The sequence below is a fragment of the Lemur catta genome, chromosome 11 (genome assembly GCF_020740605.2).
Source record: "Lemur catta isolate mLemCat1 chromosome 11, mLemCat1.pri, whole genome shotgun sequence".
Taxonomy (NCBI): domain Eukaryota; kingdom Metazoa; phylum Chordata; class Mammalia; order Primates; family Lemuridae; genus Lemur; species Lemur catta.
In genome coordinates this window covers 58259864-58285747 of record NC_059138.1, presented here as the reverse complement: position 1 = coordinate 58285747, position 25884 = coordinate 58259864, and the positions used below count along the sequence as shown (strand labels likewise).

Sequence of the window (25884 nt, the reverse complement as noted above, 5' to 3'; positions counted from 1 at the left end):
TCTATGTCCTGGGGAAACAAAGGTAAACCAAGCAGAGAAAGTATTTGACATCAGGGAGATATAGAAGTGTGAGAGACAGAAAATAATAAATAATACATAAGATAATTACAGATCAGGACACCTGTTATGGAAAAAATAATAAGAGATGGGATTAGAGTATAACTGGGGGTAAGGTGCATTATTTTAGGAAAAGTGATCAGGAAGGCTTCTCGAAGAAGCAATGTTTCAATAGATGACTGAATTGATGAAGAGTGAATTAAACAAAGTTCTAGGGAAAGAGCATTCTAAGCAGCAGTAAGAGAAGTTTTTAAGACCTGAGGTTCAGAAGGAAGACCAGTGTGGCTGAACAGTGGACACAGAGGAGAGTTTTAAGCAGTAGGTTTGAAGAGGCAGGCAGGAAATAAGATAGCACAGCATCTTAGAGGCTCATGGGAAGGAGGGGTCTGGATTTTACTTTTAGTGTAATGAAAAGCAATCAGAGTTTTAATTATTACATTTAAAAGCTTCTAATATAGTGTTGACCATGCACCAAAATGGCTTTAATTTCTTTACAAGTATGAACTCATTTAATCCCCACAACAAACCTGCAATGTAAGTGATATTATTTTCCCTATTTTACAGATAAGGAAATTGGGGCCCAGAAAGATTTCATAACATATGATCATGCATACTTGTATGTAGCAGAGCCAGGATTATAACCAGGACCGACTATCTAATTTATTTATTTTTAAAATTCACTCTGCCTCCAATGTGAGGGACAAAAGATAGGAAGACAAAAATCATCCAGGCCAGAGATGATGGTGGCTCAGACCTGGGATGATGATAGAAGAGGGAGCATGTTTGGGTTCAAGATATATCGACAAGGTAAAGCCAAGAGGATTGCTGGTTGATTGAATGAGCAGGGTAAAGAAGAGTCAAGGGTGACTCCTAAATTTTTGTCCCCAGAACCTGGGTGAATGATGTTTTCCCAAACTGAGAGGTAGAAGACATGGGGAAAATAAGTGTGGGAGAGTGGGAGAAAGAGTGGGAATTGAGGGTCGAGTCATATTAAGGTTGCGGAACCTTAATATGACATCCAAATGGAGATGTGGAGTGGGCAGTTGGATGTATAGGTCTAGAGTCCAGTCAGAAGGTCTAGCTAGAGGTATAGATTTGGGAGTCATCAGCTTGTACATGGTGTTTAAAGTCACAAGGCTGAATGAGATGACTAAGGGAAAGAAGAGGTGGGGCCCTAAGGACTAAGCCACAGGCCACCCTACCCATTCCTGACCCATTACTGGGCCAAGGATAGGAAAACGAACAAGCTAAGGACGTCAAGAAGGTACCGGGGAAGAGAAAACAAAGCATAGGGGCCCAAAGCCAAGTGAAAATGTATTTCAAGAAGGAGGCAGAAGACTATTGTGTCCAATGCAGCTAAGAGACTATGCAGACTGCAGGCAGATACTTGTCAAGTTAAATTTGGCAAGATAAAGCTGGTGACCGGGAGCTTTGACAAAACCAGCCTAGGTGGACTACTGAGAAAAAAAACATGATCAGGGTGGAATTCAGAGTAATTGGATGGTAAGGAAGTGGAGACAGCAAGTATGTGAACATCTTCAAAAGAATTTTACTAAGAAGGAAAGAAGAGAAATGGGGGGCAGAGCTGAAGGGGGATACAGAACCAAGAGCAATCTTTTTTTTTTTGTAATAGCAGATACTACAACATGTCTGCACCCTGATAGGAATAACCCAACAGAAAAGGAAAGTGAAGGAGGGAGAGGAGGGAGAGCAGTGTGCTCAAAGAAGTGCAGGTGACGGGATTAGCACACAAGGGGGAAAGTGGCCCCTGAGAGATACATAAATTCCTTAGGTCATCAGAGACAAGACAGCACATTTAAGCACAGAATAGGAAGGTTGGCCGATTCAGTGGCAGAATGATTACTCATATTTTCTAAGTGAATCAAGAAGTTACATCATCATCTAAGAGCACAGAGAAAGGAAGTCCCTGGAGCTGAAAGTTAGAAAAGAGAGAACAATGAGGATGATACAGTTTTCTGGAAGAGTGAGAAACCAAATATACCAAAGAGGTGAAGTTGAACTTCATCCCTTAGCAGCGCTAAAAGCCCACTTGCGAGCTGTGGGCCCAAATCTAAAGTGAGACCAATCAGCACAGTTGGGTATTAGTCTGGAACACCTGCAACTGCTTCAGTGCAGGTGCAGAGTAGCTAGAAAATGAAATTTAACTGGGGTTAGATTTCACCAGGAAAATATGATGGAACAAGATTGGGGCACGAGAGTGAAAGGTATGTGGAATGAAGTGGTTGTGTTGATAGACCATGAAATCTAAGTGGGGTGATGAGGGAGATGAGCAGATGAAGGAAGTGAGGTAGTGTTGAAGCATGAAGAGATCAGTGAATTGAAGGTCCCAATAAAGGCTAAAAATTGTGGGAGTCGGGTACTAGGGTTAGTGAACTGAAAAGTGAGGAGGTGATGGTCAGCTCCAAGTCACTATTTCAGAGGCAGTATAATTTTTGGTAGACAAGGTCTAGGATATGACCAAGAGGAACAGAAGAGAGAGTTGGAAGTGAGGAGAGCAAGGAACCTAAGGGCAGAGTATTGGATGTGTGACCTATGTTTTGTTATGGGAGTCACTGACAATGGGGACAGGAATAGTGCTGGATAGAAGGAAAATGAGCCTGGTGCTAAAACCTAAATGAAAAAGAGTAACCAGAAGGTCGGCGAGTGCACTAAAAGCGTGCACTTCAAAGAAACTGGGCTTCAGAGGGACCAGGGGTGATAGGTGGGCTGGTAGCACCAGTTGGCTCAAGGAGGACATCCGACCCACCGCGGAAGAGCTGTGAGAGTAAAAGCAGTCTGCATCTGAGAGCCTCCAGGAACAGCCAGGTTGCAGTTAGAGTACGAAGATGAAGAAAACATTCAGAAAAGAAGTGTGAGGAAAGATGGGGATTTTGCTGATGGTGGCCTAAGTTTCAGAGGGCACCACGGAAAGGTCTGGAAAGTCAAGAATCATGGGGATTGAGTCAAATGGAGGGATGTACCAGGACATGTGGGGACAGGAGTAAAGGTTCCAGGAGACTGGCAGGCTTGGGCTTCTGGCGGCGACCCAGGGAAACAGGAAGTGAAGCACAAGGGGTCTAGTCCTGAGAGCCTCTGGAGCGAGGTGGGTCCTCATTTCTTATTAGAGCCTCCTTTCCAGGACTGTTCTCTCAGCGCTAAAGTGATGTGGTGCTGCCCGGAGCATGGGCAGTCTTCCTGCCAAAATCAACGGTAATGTCGCCAACCCTGTAGAACACCTGGAATTCTTCTGGATCTTTTATTTTTCTCATATGACTAAAATTTAAATATATATCTATTACCTGGGCAGTCCTGCTTGCAGTAAGTAGTCTAGATTTTGAAAGTAAAGTGCAACACTATTTGTCAGATACTAACCTGTCAGAAAACTTGAATGTGTGCTCGGCTAAATAGTGTCACATCCGCCTTCGCTCTTCGTCTGACAAAGCACAGGGAAGGGCAACCAGAAAAACAGTGCCTTTCCAGCTTTTTCTCAACCAGCCTGGTTTATCTTGGCCTGCCCACATGTGCTTTTATTCTTCAGGTATCAAATTTAAAATGCTTCTCCAGGAAAGCTTTCATGGCCACCCAATCCAGTAGGGTTTTCCTTATGGAATTCACAGCACACTGGACTCTTATCCAAGTCCAATCTACACGATCATTCCCTCTTATTTGCTTGTCTTCCCTGGTAGGGGGTGTGTTATACACTGAATGTTGGTGTCCCCGCAAAATGCGTATGTTGAAGCATTAACTGTCAAGGTGATGGCTTTTAAAGATGGGGCCTTTGGGAGGTAATTAGGGTTAGATGAGGTCATGAGGGTAGGGTCTTCATGATGGGATTAGTGCCCTTATAAGAGATCCCAGATCTCTCTCTCTCTCTCTCTCTCTTTCTCTCTCTCTCTCTCTCAGCATGTGAGAACACAGCAGGAAGGCAACCATTTGCAAGCCAGGAAGAGGACCCTCACCAGAACTCAATCATGCTGCCACCCTGATCTGGGACTTCCAGCCTCCAGAACTGAGAAGAATAAATTTCTGGTACTCAGCCACACAGTCTATGGTATTTTGTTTTGGCAACCTAGCAGACTAAGATGGATGTAAGCTCTTTGAGAACAAGAACTCCATCTTATTGTTCAATCCCCAGTGTGTATCACAGTGTCTGGCACCTAGTAGATGCTCAATAAATCATTAATAAAGGAGACATTAATGTACTTCCACTGGTTTTGCTTCTATAAAATGAAGCTTATAGTAGCTGAGAAGTTATCTATAAAATATGAAATCAGAATTATCTGACCCACCAACCAAAAAGAAATTTTCCTAACTCTATCCGAGAAAACCTGCTGAAGTTTATAGAGAAGAGGAAGAAATATTTTACCCCCATATTCTCTCCAGTCATTAGAGAAAGGCACACAGCAACCTCACTTTCTGACTATTCAGTCCACCGCCCCTGTATTGCTCAGTAGCGCCTACTACAGACAGCCCTTGGGCTAGCTGCCTGGGAAACAAAGGCAAAGAGGAATTTCTTTAAATTTAAATAATTGAAAATTGGGGCAAATGCTACAAAGGCAACAAAAAAGTGCCAGGTAGAGACTAGAGGGGCACCTAAATGGGGTAACCAGAAAAGGCCTTTTTAAGAATGTGACAGCTTAATAGAGACCTGGGAAAAAAGTTCTCCACATATAGGAAAAAACATTTGCAAAAGTCCTTGGACAGGCTAGGGCTTAAAAAGCCCAGTGTGTATGGGGCTTAGAAAGGTAAGCAGGGCTTGAAGGTCAGGGTCAATGTTGGGACTTTATTGTACGTATGTATAATGGGAGGCTCTCAGAGGACCTTCCGCAGAAGGATGGCATCATCATGTTCATCAGTCAGTCAGCAATCATACACTGAACATCTGCTGCGTGACAGGCACTATTAGGTGCTGGCACACGCATACCCTGGAATTTGGGAAGCAACAACAAGCCATCCTCTGTTGTCACTGTCATGTGCCCAAATTCATCTTCCCCCAGACTATACACATGAACATAGGAGCAATATTTTTAAAATACAACTGTAAGTGTATCAAATTTACTTTGACTCTAAATACTTAAGAAAATTACCTAATCTAGTTCATCCTTATAGTAGCTGCTAAAGAAAAGCTTATTGACACAATGTACAAATGAATAAATGATAGCAGGGCCAACAGCAGCTCTAAATAGTAAAGAATATAAATGATTCAAGCATAAAATGGTTAGAGTTCCCAGAGTAAATATTTTCCTACAGTCATTTGTAAATAATTCAGATCTGTTTGAACCACCTGTCTGTGTTTCCAGGGAAACTAGACTGAATATATACCTGTCTATGACTCCACTCCCTCTTCCAAAAGCCACAGTGGTCGAGTATAGAGGGGAGAGAGGCTCTTTCTACATTCCCTCTTGTTGGATCACTTTCTTATCCACAAATATCTCAGAGGCCATAGACAGTAAAGGAAGGAGGAACTGAAGAGGAGGAATTGGGCAGGGAGGATCTCACCCTTGCATTTGTGCAGGCTGTAATGACTACAGACCACGGACTCTAAAGACTTGGCTTCCATTCCTCGCTTTGTCCTTGCTAGAGCCTTAGGAAAGTTGTTTAAAGAATTCACCCTCCTCCCTAAACTTCCATCCAAACCTCCTATAGAACCCACCCCTCTCCCCTTCCTAGGGGTGTATTGTAGCCTTTGCCAGACCCCTAGGGAGATACAGGAATGAAATACAAAAGGGGAATTTACCTTCCTCATCTCTCCTGATAAGGAGGATGCTTATGCCTCCAGGTTTTTCCCTAGGGAGATAAAGAAATGGAATGCAAGAGCAGAACTTACTTTTCTTATCCCTCCAGGTTGTTTGAAAAGTACTCCTCCTGAAAAACTCTATAAAATCCAAGGCTCTCCCCTTTTCTCTGGTGGATGCCTTTTTCGGCCTCCAGCCATCTGCACCCAGATGTTCAAAATAAATAAACATTTTGCTGCACATGAAGCTTCATGTGTCTCTCTCTCAGCTCTGGACCTAACACTGGTCACTCTGTACTAAAGGGAATATTAAGATTCTACCCCTCCCAAATTGTGATTATTAAATACGGGGGGGGGGGAATACTAAACATTTCATAAAACTGTGCTTGTTCATGCATTCATTCATGTGTAGAAACTAAGAGTTGTCTGAGAGGAGGAGAGTTGGGATTCGAAAGGCAGGGATGAGGACTTACCACCATGAGAGGGAAACCAGGAAAGTACGGCAAACAAAATGAAAATTGAGATTTACTCTGCCTCTGTCTGTGTTTACAAAAGAGGAGCTCGAACCCCAGCCGATGTGTTGTCAGTTCCCTGGGTTCTCAGAGAGGCTTCAGTAGTTCAGGAGTGTGCTTTTGTTTCTGAATAGCTGCTATCTGGCACAAGAGTAGGAGCTAAACAAGTGAGAAAAAAACAAGTTAACTATTAATAATTTATTTTTAAATTTAAGTCTGCACTAATCCAAGCAATCACATGGCACTGCAGTCTGCTTCAGAGAAGTAGCCCCAGGGCCAAAGGAATTTGGAGATTTGTTCATAAAACTACATTTAAAAGAAAAGGGTTATCAAAGTGTCATTCACTGAAAAACATGTTGCTCATTCACCTGTTTAATAAAAAATAAAAATAATTCATGATATAAACAATAAATTAGAGAGACCAAATCTGAACAATAAGATTTCCAACTGGCCCTTGGAACATTATCAAATGGAAAAGGCGGCCATTTTTCACCAGGCCCTTGGGAAAGCTTGAAGGTGGCTAAATCCGTCATTGGTATATCCAGCCACCAGATGTCACTATTGGTTTAAGCAAATATGCTCTATCTGGCTCTAGGCTAATTCATATGATTTGGGATCTCAGAGACCTCGGAGGGCGTCCCACCTGGACAGTTGATGAAACTGAGGCTCCAGTTACTTCTTAGCTATTTACCGAGAAATCAGGACATAGTTTAGCATCTTCAAACTCCCTGTGTAGTGCTTTTCCCGTACCATGGGGGTCTAGGTGGTGGAGGCGGGAGGTATTTTGTTTTGTTTTTTAAACTAAACCAGCCCAGTGATGCTCTTTAGGCTAGCAAATGACAACTAGGAAGAAGAATTAATATCAACTGAGCTGCCTGTTTCACAGGACTTAGATCTGCATGATTGTGTTTGCTCACCTTTTCCATTTTTAAAATCCTGTTCTCTTGGGTATTGCCTATTGGAACAGATCTTCACAAAGCAGTAGTGAAGAACTTGCCAAAGTCTAATTAAAATGTATTCTTTTTAGGTAGATGACATTTAAACAGTAGTCCCTAGAAAGCAGTTCACATTTCCAAAATTTACAAATGACTTTTTTCAGTGAATGCATGTACCCAAGATTACTTTATTCTTTAGTTTCTCTATTTTTTGATAAGAATAAAGAAAATTAAATGTTAACATCCTTTGTTGCTAATCCATTGGCTTCCCTCTATAGAATATTAAGTAGGCTTCCATTTACACAAATCCATTTTCTCTCCAACAAGACTCCTGCATTGTTACCCTAGCTCAAATTTTCCAACAGGTGATTCTTTTTAACTACCAACTCCTCCTTTTCATTTTCACAACTTCTACCGCCTTCTCAGGGAGAAAGCATCTAACAGATTTCTCCTTCCTAAAGTTACTACAAAGAAACTTGGAAGTTCCTCACTACATAAAAACTTTCAGTATTGTTTTCCCCACTGCAAATGGAAATCTCAAACCAAGAAACTACACATGACAAGAGCAAGAGCTGAAGAAAGACAAAGAACAAGGGAGAAAGGAAAGACGCATGTGCAACCTAGATGCAAAGGAAGGAAATGTCAAGTAGGAATTTACTCCTGGTTTGTTCTTGTTAAACCACATGATTCTGACACTGTGTTTTTTAATATCCCCATGATATTTTTTCTTTCATTTAGCAACAGAATTATGTTCACTATTCAAACAAAAGGGCAAAGAATTGTGTGGGACATGATGAACAAAAATAGCTAGTTGATGTATTTAAGTTCAAGAATTAATGGTTGAAGAGTTTGAATAAGATTTGCTGCTAAAAACAGGACGTTAAAGATAATTTAAATATATTCATTGTAATTATTCATTCCAGTTTCATGCACATTGACTAGCTTTTTATCTCTGGGGTGCCATCCACTGACCTCTCAGACATTCAAAATACTAGCATTATATCATTAATACATTCCTGGTCAATGAATTGAGTAATATAGAACTTACGAAAGTATGTATTGCCATTGTCTTTCAAATGAACTGCAAGTTACATCCATTAACATAATTATATTGATCTAATTCCATTATTTTCAATAGAGTGAAGTTTGGAAATATAAAATTGACAAATGAGAGCCAAATAAGGAGAGAGGGTTTACCCAAAAGGCCATAAATTATAAAACCTCAATAAGGAATATCCTAGATAATTGCCATGATGTAGAAATGTTAAGTAGTGTGCATTTAGTTTTGTAATAGAGAAAGAAAATTTTATACATTTTAACAATTTTATTTTAGCCAGACTCTGTTGGTAGTAGATAATTTGATTTCCTTTTTAGAGAGGTAGTTTGAGTTCACCAAATTATCTTTGTTTATCATATGGACCACGGGGGCTCAAATCAGAGTCCTTGATCTACATACTTGGATTCTACCCCCCAGAGATTCTGATTTAATTGGCCTGGGTGTGGCCTGAACATCAGGCGTTTAAAAGTTTCCCAGGTGATTCTAACCAGCAGGTGAGGTTAATAATCATTGCACCAAACTTCATACCTTACGTGTACAGATGTTAACACATTATTGCTTTATTTTCAGTGTTATTTATAAAGGGGTTTACTTCCAAGTTAGGTTTAACATGTGTTTAGAAAAATCTGCCAAATTATGGCAAAAGGTGACGGCAAACTAAGCATTCTTCACAGCCAAAGGAAAAAAGAAAACATAATTAATAGACGCACTTTCACTCATCATCTCTGAAGTATGTGAATCCACTGGTTAACTCCAAAAAGACAATTTTAAGGAACGTCCAAAGAATGTTATTTGTGTTACTAAAAAAATCAAGCAGAAAAACTCTGACATGGTTTGGATGTTGGCCTCTCCAAATCTCATGTTGAAATTTGATCCCCAGTTTTGAATGTGGGGCCTGGTGGGAGATGTTTGGGTCATGAGGGTGGATCCCTCATGAATGGCGTGATGCCCTCCCCATGATAATGAGTGAGTTCTCACTTTATTAGTTCATACAAGAGCTGGTTGTTTAAGAGCCTGGCTCCACCTCCTCCCTCCCTCTTGCTCCTCTCTCGCCCTGTGACACACCTGCTCCCCCTACTCCTTCTGCCTTGATTGGAAGCTCCCTGAAGCCCTCACCAGAAGCAAATGCTTCTTGTACAGCCTGCAGAACCGTGAGCCAAATAAACCTCTTTTCTTCATAAATTACCCAGCTTCAGGTGTTTTCTTTATAGCAATGCAAAAATGGACTAATACAAGCCCAATATCAAATAATTTGGAGTTTAATACACTTTTCTACAGGATTTCTTAGGATCTATAACATGCTAATAGATTGTAAACTGCAAGAGGGATAGAATTCCCCATGTAACATGCAATAAATATGTGTTGAATGGTTGAAGGTTCCTTCATGGGTCTAATTCTCCAAGGCAAACACTTTAGGAAATCCAAGGACCTATTTTTTAAGGCAATAATGGTTAAGATTTAGAACCAAAATGTTATCCAAAGATTTCACTCTGCGGGTCTGTTATATTATTTGCTCGTTCGTATTCTCTTTTGGATTTATCATTACCTTGCCTTCAAATATTTGGAAGTTTCTACCAGGGGCATCGAGTTATGGTTAAGAGTACAAATGTAAGATTTCTTAGGTTTACATCAGGCATTTTTTATTATACTTAATCTCTCTGTGCTTCAGTTTCTTCCCCTGCAAAAATGAGGAAATGTATCATGCCTACCTTATGGTATTGTTGTGCTTCCTAAACTTAGGTCATTGTTATTATTATTATTATTATAACAATGTTGAGTGACTTTAAAAGTGAAATACAAAACTGCTGTATAAAGAATTTCAAAAGAAATTTCTGAGAATCCACCACATAACTTCTGAGCTCTCTGACCCACTTTGAGGATATAAAAGGGCTGAGAGAGGGAAGGAGAAGGGATACTTGTGCAGACAGCACTTTGCCATAATAGCTTCTGTCATCCCACTCTATTGAGAGGGACTCCAACGGGTCCCTTAGAGATCCTGAGTGGTGCATCCGTGCACTTTGGGGCCCCTGGGCCTGCATTTCACCTCTGCCCAAGAAATCTAGAGGGCCAGGGATGGTTGAATAACTGGTCTGGGGACAGAGCCACATGAACTTCCAGAGTTTTGCAGGGCAAAGAACATGAGAGTTATTTCCTGTGGAGCAGCGTTGGGTAGCAGAGGAGAGCGAGCTAGTGTGAGAGAGAGCTAGCTAGGGTCTGGTCTAACGGGGGGCCCTAGAGGGCAGCAGCAAGAAACTGGGGATGAGGCCAAATTCCTAGGATCCAAAGCAGGAGGAACAAGTGGTCGTCTGGACTTGAGATGGCTCTGTCGGCCAGCAGCAAGGGAACTGCAGGAGAGAGGTCCCCAGCGAAGGGAATCACAAAGACTCATGCAAGTGGCCCACAAGGGGAAGCATCAGCTTTAACCCACCGTGGGCAAACAGAGAAAGGCTAATGAGGGCCCCTTTCTAGGGCAGACTGGCAGGGGAAGTAGGCCCAGAGAGGGCCAAGGGGGGTTTGCCTGTTAAGTCAAGGTCAGAGCTTGGCGATATCATGGGCTTGCAATCTAATTAATGAATTGAGCCTGGGTTCACATCTTAATTGACAGTACCATGGTCTCTTAAGTGTGAGCAGAAAAGGCTTGGAGTCTTAAGAAATTTTCATCCAGGGGCACCCAATGATTACTGAATAAATTTTTAAAGGGCAGGATAGACAAAAATAAAATTGATTTGATAATATACCATGAGAATGGAGGAATGATAATATATACCCTCAAGTTTACATCCACGTCACTCAAAATATGGTCCATGAACCAGCGGCATCAACATCATCTGAGAGATTTTTAAAAAATGCAGACTCTTAGGCCCCACCCCAGACCTGCTGACTCAGAACCTGCATTTTAACAAGATTCCCAGGGGATTCATATGCATAATAAAGTTAGAAAAGTGTTGGCTTCTACCACCCCACTGTCCTTAAGAAAGTCCTTGTGAGATTTTAATACCTTCTAATTGTGACATAACCAGTCTGTTGAAGCTGACATCATAAAGGACCCATAATAGCAACAAATACATTGTAGCACTTTGGCATTATTAAGCTCTACAATCTCATTTTATTTTATTCTCACAGTTAACTGGTTAACTTTTAATATGGTTTAGCTATTAATATGTCATGTGTTATCTCTTGCACTTAGTGCACACGAAACTGATTAGACAGGAAAACCTGTCTCTAACACCTGGTGTTCCCAGGCCACCTTCCAGTAACAAAGGAAGATTAGATCATTTAACCTTGGTTATTAGGTAATATGTGCTCCTTAGCTTATCTTTGCAATAGCCGCAGGGCTTCTAGCTTCTATGGATAATGAATGAGGGCCCTGCAGAGGAAAACTTGCTTGGGTAGCCTCATGGGCAGAAATGGAGACAAATTGCCTCTTTTGGTCTTTCTCTCTGTGACATCAACCTTTCTCACTAACTGGAAAGCCCCTGGCTGCAAATCAAGAGGCAAATTGCCATTTTGACATTAGTGGGTGGATTCAAGGATGAACCTGTAAAGAGGTTTCACTTTGGAAAGCCGAGTAAAGCGCAACACGGTGCCAGAGAGGCTTCCGAGACGCACACCAGGTGTGAGCAGCATGGGCTCACGGTGTGTGGAGATGTCACATCAGCGTTTGCTGATTGAGTAAATAAACTGTAAGTGAACCAATGAAATGAACTGGTCTGGAATTCAAATCCTTAAGGCCAGTCTACATTCCTAAATACCTGGTTTCCTTGATGAATGAAATCTTTATGCAATATTTCTTTTTCATTCTTTCTCATATTTGAACTTACCTAATAGCTGCAGGAATTCCATCTCAGCAGAACAGTGTTTCAGCAGAGCAATACTGAAATCCAGACAGAGCCATTGTCCTAAGATCACTAGCTACGGAGTTAGAAGTTTAAATCCAGGTTCCACCACGTGAAGGCTGTGTAACCTTGAGTACCTAATTTTTGCAGCTTTGTTCAAACGTTTGATGGTTTAGTTCCTAAAACCCAGAAACGTGGCACAATCCCACAGAAGCACCAGCTTCCACTCCTGCATCCCACCTAACGATCGTGTCGCCTTTCTGCTTGGTCAGCTCTCTTGTCAATCACTCTTCGAGTCGGAAGTTCTATCTTCTCTTTGCCATCTATCACCACTGTCCAACCTGGGTTTATTCATGTTTTGGTCACTGATGTTCTCAGGACTTAAGCATTTCTCTTTGAAAATGTATCTTCTTTCTCAGATTCATTTTTCAGTTGCATTTTCTAGAAATGTATTTCATCCTATTTAGCCAGCAACAGAGCTTCATAGTATTTCCATAGAGCATTCCAAACCTAAATCTAGTGTAAATTAAGGCAACATCCTTGCTTATGATTCAAGCGAGTTATCTTGCATCCCCAGCATTCTGCCTGGCTCAGGGCAGGTGTTTTGTAAATATTTTTTCAGTGCAGGGGACTGAATTGAACCAGAAGTTTGTTTAGACATTCACGTATCCCAGGATTTTGGGTTAATTGTGACCTGTGTGTGTGTGTGTGTGTGTGTGTGCGTGTGTGTGTGCGTGCACGTTCCTTCTAATAGAAATTAAACTAATAAAATAGACTTCAGTCTATAAAAAAGGGTCCAATAAAAGTTAATGATAATTTTTCATGTTATTAAAACAGGATATCCAACATATAAATGACTAAAACAATTCTTAAGTATCATTTAAATTTAAATTCTATTTGAAAGAACGAAATGAAAGCTAACTGTGAGGCCAGATGCCACTCCTCTCTCCTTTTCTCTACTATTTTCTACGCAGAGAGTAAACATACAAATGCAGACTGGAAATAAATTATGACTTGATAAATCTTGGCGAGTAGCCAATGCTCTCCAGCGCAGCTCTTAGAAAGCCAGACTGGAGAACACAGCTTAGGCCGGGAGACCTACGTAGTTTCTCCTGCTTCCTCCATGCTAAACTGCTGTTTCTCTACTCACATCAGAGGGTGAGCTGTTACCACTGCAATGCAATAAGAGAGCAGGGCAAAACCCTTTTTCAGCACTGGTTAAAGGAAGGAGACAGACAACAAGGAAGAGCACATTTGTCCCCTTGGCTGATGCGAAGCTGTCTTGTCCCTCGCTGACTTGTGTGCAGCAGCCTAAGTCAGGCTGACACCTGAGCAAGAAAAATACAAAGAGAAGATGGCTGGGCTACTTCCCACAGCGAAAAACCCTCCGGCTCTCTTATGATACCAGAGATGGATTAAGAAAGTAGACAAGAAAGAGCAAAAAAAAAAAAAAAAAACAACTCAGACCAAATATGATCTGCGTCCTTCCACATAATGACACTGCCCAGCCTGCCCAGCAGTGAAAAGTTGGCTCAGTTAACATGAGGTCTAACCAATTATATCAGCCATCTGTCCCTTTGTGACAGAAAACCAAGTGTGTGGCTAGAGGTGAGAAAGCTCTCTCCCCAGCATCCCCCCTTATGGAGAGAAAATACTCGAATTTCCTCCTCTACTGGTAAAGGCTGGCACATGAGAGGGGCAGAGATTAAATTTCCCTTTTTGTGGTATCATAAATAATGATCAAAATTCTATCAACAGGTTCTAGTCAGGGTCTCCTGAATTCATTGAATAAAGTTTACATAAATTAAAGCAGGGGAGAGGGGGACTTCTCAGGAGAAATATCAAGTCCTCATGAAGGTCAAAAGCCAACTTAGCTGTGATAAGCTGAGCGTGTTTTCTTTCTCTTTCTGAGCTCCATTCCTCAGCATCCCCATCAGCTGCTCCTCACTTCACTTCCTCTGCTTAGGCACAGGGACTTTTCTCCTCTAACACCAACTTGTGTGTTAGGTCTAATTGGAGACCTCGACCCCCAAATCTACTTGACCTCTCAGATCCAGCATCCATTATTAATCCACAACTTTCCTCTGTGACGTTCAGTTCATATCTCATCAGATCAGTTCACCTTTAGGTCACTAAAGAGAAGTAATTTGCACCTGCATGTGCTAACCTCTCAGGGGTACCTATAAGTGAGGCTTGTTAACATGAGTCATAAACTGCTGGCCAGGCCTGGGTCCAAACAGTTGGGCAAGACGTGGGCACCACGGGCAGCAGAGGCCAAAGTCGTGAATTCCTCTAATAGCTCCTCCAGGACGCCTGGTCCACAGAATAGCTCTGTACAGGGCCTTCTTCTCTACAAATCTGGCTGCACAGAGCTGGCTAATAGCAATGGCTTCCAATTAAATCATCTGAGGAAATTTTTCATTTTTAATTTATTTCCTATTTCTCCTAGGATTTTTTTCCTCATAATCTAGAAAGATCTTAAAACACAATTTCATTTGAAAGGGGTCAACTGTCAGTGAAACAAATAATTTTAACATGACTGCCAAGAATTTTTCATGCCTCTAGCTGTTTTTGTGTGTGCTAGAGGAAATTAATGATTTGACCAAGTTGGTGCATAACTAAAGGATATTAGGTTACAGCTTACATTCACTTGTTTAGTTTGCCATTTTAAACAAAATGATTGCCAATAAATGCGGTAAAGCTTCTGTGGTTTTTTACAGATCTCAGTGAAATTGTATACATGCACAAAAAAACGCATAGATGATTTCACTGGGTAGTTTTAGAATTATCAGAACTACTAGTGTGTTTATTTGGTAGTCATGTCTCTTAGGTATATCTATATTCAGTTCATTTAACTATGCAAGAAATATGGTTCAAATCAGAATAAGAGAGTTAGGGTTTTTTCCCCTTTTATTTGTACAAATTTATGGGGTACATGTGCAATTTTGTTACATGCATAGATTGTGTAGTGGTCAAGTCAGGACTTTTAGGGTATCCATCACCCAAATAATGACATTGTAGCCATTAAGTAATTTCTCATCATTTTCCACTCTCCCACCCTCTCATCCTTCCAAATTTCCATTTTCTACCATTCCACTCTCTAGGTCCATGTAAACACATTTCTTAGCACCCACTTATGAGTGAGAACATACAATATTTATCTTTCTGTACCTGGTTTGTTATACTTAAGATAACAACCTCCAATTCCATCCATGTTGCTGCAAAAGACATGATTTCATTCTTTTTTATGGCTGAATTGTGTTCCATTGTGTACATATACCACATATTCTTTACCCATTCATCCATTGATGGACACTTAGGTTAATTCTATATCTTTGTTGTTGTGAATAGTGCTACAATATACATATGAGTGCAGTTGTCTTTTTCATATATTGACTTCTTTTCCTTTGGGCAGATACACAGTAGTAGGATTGCTGGATCAAATGGTAGTTCTATTTTTAGTTCTTTGAGAAATATCCATACTGCTTTCTGTAGAGGCTGTATTGATTCACATACCTACCAAGAGTGTATGTGTTCCATTCTCTCAGCATCTTCACCAGTATCTGTTACTTGTTGTCTTTTTAATAATAGCCATTCTGACTGGGATAATATGATATCTCATTGTGGTTTTGATTTGCATTTCTCTGATGATTAGTGATGTTCAGCATTTTTTCGTGTAACCATTGGCCATCTATATGTCTTCTTTTGAAAAATGTCTATTCATGTCCTTTGCCCACTTTTAATAGGATTTTGTTGTTGTTGAGTTGTTGGAGTTCCTTGTATGTTCTGGATATTAGTCCCCTGTCAGATGAATAGCTTGCAAATTCACCAGGGTATCTTTTCACTCTGTTGATCATTTCTTTTGCTGTAAAGAAGCTTTTTAGTTTAATTAAGTCCCACTTGTCTATTTTTGGTTTTGTTGCCTGTACCTTTCATCCAGGGACACCCAATGATTACTGAACAATTTTTTAAAGGGCAAGATAGACAAAAATAAAATTGATCTGACAATATACCATGAGAATTGAGGAATGATAATATATATCCTCAATTTTACATCCATGCCACCAAAAATATGATCCATGAACCAGAGGCAACAACATCATCTGAGAAATTTTTAAAAAATGCAGACTCTTAGCCCCCACCCCAGACCTGCTGACTCAAAACCTACATTTTAACAAGATCCCCAAGGGATTCAAACCAAAAACACACAATAAAAGCAAGAGTTAGTTTTAACATACTTTTTGTGAGCAGCGTTAGAAAGCTAATCCAAAAACTGTAATTGGAAAAAAACAATGACAAGCATAATCTAACACAGTGTCCAACCCATGATAGGCACTTAATAAATGTCTGGCCAAATGAATAGACACAGAGAAGATAAATGAGACAAAGGTGGGATATGTAAGAGTATATATGAAAAACTATAAGATAACTTTATATAGGGGAGACAGAAGAACATGTTTTTACATTCGAGGGATCCCGAAGATGATAAAATAAATAATGTTCAATTAGTTGCTCAAAAGAGAGGAAATAATAAGAAAATCATTTAGATCAATATAAGAATGTTTTTATTCTCCCTTATTGATTTGAACTAATAGGAAATACCAAAATCTAAGAACAATTACAGGTTTAATGTATCAAGGAAGGAAAGAATTTTAATTAAATTTTACAAAAGAGAATAAATCACATTTAAGTATAAATGCCTCTTCAGAAAGGAAATAATAATAAAAAATGTTAGTATAAGTTTAAAAATCAAGAGCAATGAAAAAAATTAAGAAGAAAAAGACAAAGTTAATTTATAAAGACAGATTATTGCAACACAGTAAGTACCAATAATGCAATAGCAGAGAAACACAGCAGGAAGTCAGGAAGGAACTAGTTTCACAGTAATAGATTTACACAAAGAGAAAATGAAAGAAAAAAACCATTAGGAAATTTCCTGGCATAATGTGGGTTAACAGAAGCTGAAAGTGACATTTATTTAATTGAAAATACACACACCATAGTATGGCCTATGCATAAGAAAGGTTTATTTAGAGTTGACATTTCCTTCTTGTTTAATTTCTTAAGGAGAGCCAAAGCTAAATAAAGAATTTCAGCCTATGATTTAAAATTGGGTTTACAGTAAGTAGTATACAAAAGATGAAAGTCCAAAGAAAAAAATAGTGACTTGTTTAAAAAACATATATCTCCATCAAAATGCTTCATGTTGTTCCAAATCTTTAAAAACATCTATAAGATGACATAGCATCAACAAAGATCAAAGAATGATAATATCATCTTCCCAAGAATATCCCTTTTCCGTTTGATAAAGGAGAGAAAAAGTAAACATCATAAAGCTCTTCCAAGCTCACCAGAACTCTTAACTTTAAAAAATTGGGGCGGGTGATCATTCTCTCTAAAGCAAGTAATTCATAAGGTCAGATATTTTTAAAGGAACATGAATTGTTCCATGTCACCATAAATGTAATTTACTAATTTATTTCTGCAGAAAATACCATTTCTTATCAGTGTCCTGAAATACGTAATGCCTTTTTTCTCCCTGGTAGGTGCCTACTTTTCTGACACACATGATCTGTTTTCTACAAGGCAAACCAAAAATTAACTGAAAAAGAACAAAGCTAAACCTGATCATCATCCACAAGAGTGATTCTAAACATGTTGACAATCAGGCCAGACGAGAGATGTAATTTCATATTTACATCTAATTATTGCTTAAAAATACTTTGAAGCATAGTCCTTTAAATGTTCAAGGTTAGAGTGTTTTTGGTTGAGTCAATAAACAGCATTAAAGAAAAACACATGGTTTCTTTTTAGTTCTGTTTTATTTTTAATGATCTTGAGCCAAACATCTGTCTAGATCAGTAGCAAATCACACAGGTTGCAGGAACTTACTAGTCTCCGAATTTTATGGATAGTAAGAGGAATGAGGGTTCATGGTCATGGTCTCTCAGTCTCTGACTTTCTTAGTCTTCTGGATTATTCATTGAATATTTAATAATTGAATGGATGCAGTAAGGAAAGAAGAAAGGAAGGAAGGAGGGAGAAATGGAGGAAAGAATTTTGTGATTTAAAAGTGCTTGAGTGATCTCAAAACTCACTTGGCGAAACAAAGCCTACCCAGGTGATATTAATTTTCTGGGGCACAGTGGGAAGTCCCCCATCTGAAAAGAAAAAATGGACTCGTATCCATTTTTTCTTGAGTCCTAGAATTTCTCATACATAGCAAAGCCTTTTATAGCACCATCAGTTTAAATGCAAATAGTCTGGGTAACCATAACTGAAATTTAATTTCACTTAGCAGTGTTTTCCAAATGTGATCCATGATCTTATGTCAGGGTTTGCCTAGGACAAAGTTGGTTTGCATCTGTATTCCCAGAGTAATTGTTAGTTACAACCCACTTCATGCTCCTACGTGTTCTAGTTTTGAAAATAATTTATATGATCATTCATCCAATGACAAAAAGCATTTGAAACTCCTGGTTCTTACTAAAAATAGAGCTTCCTAAGGCCCCACCTTGAGACTAAAAAAATGAGAACCTTTGAGTTCAGGTCCAGGAATATACATTTTAACAACCTTTCTCACCCCAGCACCCCCAGGCCAGGTCATTGTTAGGCATAGTAAAGTTTGAGAATTACTGCATTAATATATAATAAAGAATAGTAGATTTCAATGGGGAGAAAGCTGGAAAGGCCAGTAAGTAAAAAAAAGAGGACAAGGTGACATTATGGAGTGATATACCTAAAGTCACCAATATGTACTTTCGCTTACTTGGCAAGTTTCTCTATGCTCTGCATCCGCTGCCCCTAGAACATCTGTCTTTGTTCCGGTGACATCTAAATTGATAAGATGGCACAGAAACGGGGACGCTGGAGCTGGAGGACCTCATCTGGCTTCCATATGTACATGTGCTTTGACTTTCTGCTTGCCATCACTCCAGGTCTATGTATTTTCACTTCCTACCCGGTTTTCTCACTACACTAGGTACCCTAAGCTACCTGGAAAGAATTGATCATTCCACATGGCTATTTTTCTTCCCTCTACATGCCATCCTCTATAGATCTAAATTTTAACCTTAGAAAAACAAACATATTTATTCCAATAATGCTGATTTTTTTTTCCCCACCAAAGAATTAAGGGAAGGAGGAGAGCCCATGAAGTAAGAGATTAACTCAGATGTCTTTTTTTCTACTTTTAGTTTTCTTCTTCACAAATACTTGATGATTTTTTAGTTAAAACTGAGGAACCACATCTAGGCTCGATGTTTATGTAAGTAGTCTTTAATTTCTATATTTGTTAATTAATGTGCGTTGGTTGCAAGGAATATAAAACAATTTGGTTAACTTAAGCAAAAAGAGAAATTTTTTGGAAGGATTCTAGAACAGTTCATGAATCCAAGGGAGGAGTGAAGGACCAAGACTCAAAAGGACAAGAAATGGTGAAGTTCCAGGACCTCAGTAGGAGTTTCCAGATCTGTCTCTCTAGAATTTGCCACTAGTGACCTGGATCAGATGACTTCCCTTCTTACTGCCTCAGCATCCCAAATGTTAATCACCAAAACGTAGAACACTGTTGGGGGGGCAACTCCCAGTCAAGTAGCTACGGCCAGGAAGACAGAATACATGGCACAGATGTGATCTCCTGAAGTACTGCTGACCCGGTTCTTGAACCTGGTGAAAAACATGGCTACTGACAGCTCCTGAGCTGCTTCTGCTCTTTTAGCTTCTCCTCCCCCAGGAAGGACTGGTACGTGCTCTCTCTAATACTGAATCTGAAAATCCCATTTTACTTCCATAAATAAAGAAAGAAGTAGTTCTGAGTGGCCAGAGCAATAGATAACCACCTCACAAGGAACCTCAGATTTTTAGGCAAAAGAATGAAATAATTAAATTTGTAAATCAGAAAGATCACCCTAGGTTTAGGCTAGAGAATGGATAGGGCAGTTCCGGGAGCACGGGTAATTGCTATAACTTACGTGAGAAGTCATGGTGCTTTACACAAAGGTAAAGATGGTACAGATAATATTGAAGCTTTTATTTGAATAGCACTAATGTAGCCATTTGTAGTTAGTCCTCCTTTCCAAATCCCAATAAAGAACACAATTTGTTTGTGCAGGGACATGGGGGAATGGACAGAGAGCTGTACATATAATTACAGCTTTAAGTAAAGGCTTTGGAAAGGGATTAATCAAGTTGCCAGATTTTATAAAAATCCAACTGTTTTGTTTTAAAGTCTAGTCTTAAGATTCTATCGGTTTCAAGCAATGCTGAAGCTAATACTTATTCAATACTGATTTAACACAAAAATTGATAAGTAATTTACAAGTTTGTTTAGGGCATAAAATATCAAATATGAAAATTCAGTGATCCAACCTTATCATTTGTTCCTACCAATCCAACAAATATTAGTAGAAAATCATTTGCTGCATGTTTGGCAGAAAGAACACAGCTCATCTGAAGCCTCAGGCTAAGATTACGATGCTAGTAAATGAAAGTAAACTGCTGGAAATAAAAGCAGAGTCATGAAACTAAAGAAAGACCACATAAAATTGTACATAACAGTAAAAATAATTAACCCAAGTGAATTATCAAATGTGCTATTGTTGCAACTTAAAGAATAATTGGGTAGTTTAATTTTTATTGATATGACTTTAGAAAAAAAAGGTTTTTTTTTTCTTTTTGGTTTCTAAATCTGTTTGAGATGGGTGTTTCTTTAAGAGTGGAGCACAAATCAACATACCAGGGAGCAAAGACAATAGATGGGAGAAGGTCATGTTGAGAAAGGAAAGGAAAACAGAGGAGGAGGATATCCTTAATGTAAACCAATAAATATTTACTGTATTTACTGTGTCCCAGGTCCCATACTGATATTGGCAACAAAAGTTCTTAGGCCTGAAAGCTGCTGCAAACATACCAGCCAACTCTTGGTAACTCTCCACAGTGTGACCGAACCAGATTTGACCTGATTAATAACACACTTACCATTATTCGCACAAAGATGAAGCAGAGGAAAAAGGAGAGAAAGGAACACAGAGCTCCTTACAGACTTTGCACCTGGATCCTGTGAGCTCTCCCTTTATAGTCCTTACCTTACCAAAGCTGCTCCAGCCTCTTGGTGCCATAGGGCCAATGGTTCTCAAAATGTAGCGTGCATCAGAATGGCCTAGAGAGATACTTTAAAATGTGGAATTCTTGGCCTCAATCCAAAGATTGATCCATCAGGTCTGAGATGAAATGTACATTGTTAATGGGCCTCTCAGGCCTACTCACCCACACTGGAGTTTGAGAACCACTGCCCTAAAGAGATAGCTTTAAGACCAACAGAGGAACCACATATTCTCTGACTCTTTAAAAAGGAAAATAGTGGTCATAGCCATTGGGAAGGTTTGAGTATATGTTAAGAAGGCTGAGACACATTTTAAATAAAACTTGTAAGATTAAAGATTGAATGATAGTGGTAATCAGGAATGGTACCCATGCGAATTTAGAAAACACTTTTTTTTAACTATTCTACAATTGTTTTCTGCTTTACATGATGAAGAGGTTATTTCTGACAAAAAGTAGAACATCTATGACTAAATCTGGTAGGTAGAGCAGAAGGCCTAACCAGAAATACCAAACTCTCCAGAGTTAGCAACGGGGTGTCAGAATCACAAACTTATAGATGCTACGGTCCCACTCCAGACTTATTGAATCAAAACATCTGGGTATAAACCCAGCCAAGACAGAATTTGATAGCTGTCAGGGCTAAGAACACTGCTTAAATCAGGGCCACAAACACAGTACTGTCACCTGATCGAAATGTACCTAAATTGTAAGAATAGCTTTCTGGATGGCACTTTCCTTTGCAAGCTGAATCTAAGCTAAACTGTTGAGCTGACAATCACAATTTTAACCACAAAAAAACATTTCATACATAGAAAACAGGCTTTGAGGGAGTAAAAAATTATCCCATTGGCCCCCAAACTTGTCTGCATGTTGGAATCACCTGGGGAGCTTCAAAAAAATACTGATGCCTGTGTTGTGGCTGTATAGATTGAAATTTAATTGATCTGTGGAATAGCCTGAGTTTTGGAATTTTTAAAAGATCTCCTTTGATTCTAATGTACAGAGAGTTTGGGGAAAACTAGACTAGTTCCAATCACCCAGATGGTAATTAATGAGATTGGAGTTCAGGTGTTTTGACATCAAGTTAATGTTCCTGGAATTTTATTTGTCATGAAACTCAAATATAATAATTATCCTCAAATAATACCTATTGAGTTTCACAATACATCAGGGTTTTCAAATTCTTCTGCCTGTACCTGAGTTGGTTGTTAAAAATATAGAGTCTCAGGACCCTACACAAAAGTTTCTAATTTGGAAAGAGTCTGAGAAATGTACATATTTCACAAGTGCTTATCTAATTTTTAGGATAAAATAAGTTTGGAAAAACTATCACAGAGAATATCAAACCATATCAGAATTATAAAATAATAGTATTGAGTATCAAAGGTTGGTTTGAGAAATGGCTAAGAATGAATGGAGAGACTTTACCAAAACAAAGCCAAGAGAATTAATTGGATATTCCACTCTCAGACAGTCTAGTTGTATTGAAACTATTTATTTATTCATTCATTCATTCATTCAACAAACTCTGATTAAATACCTAACATTGCACATATAAGGGATTACGGTGGATGTGTTAGGGAACACACAAGATGAATAAAAAAGAGTCCTGTCCCTCAAAGACCTGCTTGCCTATGGACATCTCTTGTGGAAAAATGCAAAGGGCTTGAGTTGGTCTGGGTTATGAGTCCAATAGTCCTTGATTTCCTAATTGAGAAAGTATTCATTTAAGATTTCTTCAGCAAGCAGTTATTCAGAGCTCTAATAACTTTTGGGGAGATACAGATAAAGTTGCGGTAGCTGTGGTAGTAGTGGTTAAAAGAGGGCCAGGAGTTTCTGAGGGACTCCAAAACAAAAGCTGAAGGACACTTTGAAAGTTTGGTCTTGGCAATTGGAGACAGTGATCATTCCTGGTGACTGTGTCAAGGCAAAGAAGGGTGAATGTGGGAAACAATGAACAAGAGAGGACAAGCAGAAATCAGTATTGGAAGGTCAGGCAAATTAGGACTCATAAAGGCTTTGAATTTCTTGATTAGGCATTTGATTTTGATATAACCTTTGGAACATTTTGTAGTTGGGACTGAAGCCATCAAAATAGCATGTAATTAGCTTCACACTTAAACAGTAACTCTAAGACATGGGCTCTTTCTACTATTATTTTACATGTCATCCCCCATCCCACCACAACCCACCACAACCTACTACACACACCCACACACACACCGAATTCTTAGTCATAAAGTCAGTACAAAAAATAAATACTTAAAATATTTGTGATCATCTAAACTGACTTAGTATTCGTTAAAATACACAATCCTAGGTAGAAGAAATTTTTAAATTCCATGTAAGAAGTAGTCAGGGTTGGGAAGGCAATGGAAATAAGACTGATACAAATGGACAGAACCGCTGAGAGACACCATAAAAGAAATAGTAATTTCCTGTAGTAAATTATGGACTTGTTATGAACCAGAATTTAACCACCAACTGAGTACATGTGGTAAACAACTAGGAAAGAATTCAAAATAATTTTAAGGTTTTAAGACTTGCCAAGATAATACGGAGAAAAAGCTCTGGAAAGAAAATATTGTTCAATCACAATTTATTATTTCACAAAGTCTGAAATAATAAATGCTTATTGAATGAATGATAGGCCATCCTACTAATAGTAGTGATGTATTGATTTCTGAAAATAAAATAGAAAGCTTTAGTTATATATTAAGAGTCAATACCTCATCCTCCCTTCCCACCTAAATCTGGACAACCTCAGACTCCCAAAGAGCTGATGAGATTCCTAGAGCCAATCCTAGCCTTTCCAACCCCCAAAGCCTTTCTGCAGGTCTCCCACACGAGCTCAAGATTGTTACCCAAGAATTAAGTCACTTGAACTATAAGAAAAACAAGAAGAGCTTGAACCAGTGTAAGGGTCTCCCCATCAAGCAGTGTCCAAGATTTATCTAAGCAATTCACATTTGTCATGGCAGCAGCAGCAATGGGGGAGGAAGTCATGGACTTTTAGTGCTGGAAGACTTAGTACCAGACTAATCTTAAAGGTTAGCCTAGTCATTAGAAGCATTGAATATTATGCAGTGAGGACTTTTGGAGATCATACAAACCGGTATTTCCCAACACTTCAAGTGTGAAGATTCCTACAGCTCAGAGCAGAACTAAATGAAATGGCAATGAAAAAAAAATACAAAGGATCAATGAAACAATAAGTTGGTTCCTTGAAAAGATAAACAAAATCAATAGACCACTAGCGAGATTAACCAGAACCAGAAATGGAAGAGAAAGGACTCAAATAAGCTCAATCAGAAATGAAAAAGGAGACAATAAAACTGATAGCACAGAAATACAAACTATTATCCACGATTACTATGAAAACCTCTGTGCACACAAACTAGCATATCTAGAGAACATAGATAAATTTTTTGAAACACATAATCTCCCAAGCCTGAAACATGAAGAAATAGAAATCCTGAACAGACCTCTATGCACACAAACTAGAATACCTAAAGAACATGGATATATTTTTTGAAATACACAATATCCTGAACAGACCAATAATGAGTAACAAGATTCAAACAGTAATAAAAAATCTCCTAACAAAAAAAAAAGCCCTGCACTAGATGGATTCACAGCTGAATTCTACAAGACCTACAAAGAATAACTGGCACCTATTCTACTGAAACTGTTCCATAACATCGAGAAGGAGCACACCCTCCCTGACTATAGAGCCAGTATCACTTTGATACCAAAGACAGGCAAGGACACAACAGAAAAAGAAAATGACAGACCAATATCCCTTATGAATGTAGATGCAAAAATCCTCAACAAAATACCACCAAACTGAATTCAACAGTACATCAGAAAGATAATCTATCATGATCAAGTAGGTTCATCCTAGGGATGCAAGGATGGCTCAACATACACAAATCAAAAAATGTGATTCACCACATAAAGAGAAGTAAGACCAAAGACCATAAGATCATCTCAATAGGCCCAGAAAAAGCATTCAATAAAGTCCAATACTGTGTCATGATAAAAACCTTCAACAAACTAGACATAGAAGGAACATATCTCAAAATTATAAAAGCCATATATGACAAACTCACAGTCAACGTCATACTGAATAAGGAAAAGTTGAAAGCATATTCCCTAAGAAGTGGAAGAAGACAAGGATGCCCACTATCACCACTTCTATTCAACATAACACTGGAAGTCCTAGCCAGAGCAATCAGTCAAGAGAAAGAAATAAAAGGCATTCAAATCAAGAAAGAGTAGATCAATCTTTCCCTATTTGCCGATGATATGATCTTGGTATCTAGAAAATCCTGAAGACTCGACCAAGAGACTCCTAGAATTGATGAATAAATTTAGCAATATCTCAGGTTACAAAATCAATGTACACAAATCAGTAACATTTCTATATGCTATTAGCAGTCAAGCTGAGAGTCAAACCAAGAACTCAATACAATTTACAATAGCTGCAAAGAAAATAAAATATGTAGAAATATATTATACTTAACCAAGGAGATGAAAGATCTCAACGAGGAAAACTGCCAAACATGGATGAAAGAAATCATAGATGACATAAACAAATGGGAAAACATCCCATGCTCATGTATTGGAAGAACCAACATTGTTAAAA

General features: G+C 39.0%; 1 long non-coding RNA gene across 1 annotated transcript in view; it reads right to left on the bottom strand.

Moving 5' to 3' along the window:
• The window catches only part of LOC123647433, a 46227-nt gene that overhangs the window by 13523 nt on the left and 6820 nt on the right, over window positions 1-25884 (bottom strand). The window contains exon 4 of the long non-coding RNA XR_006738230.1: window positions 6265-6462. This is a non-coding gene — a long non-coding RNA (uncharacterized LOC123647433). The remainder of the gene's footprint in view (window positions 1-6264; window positions 6463-25884) is intronic.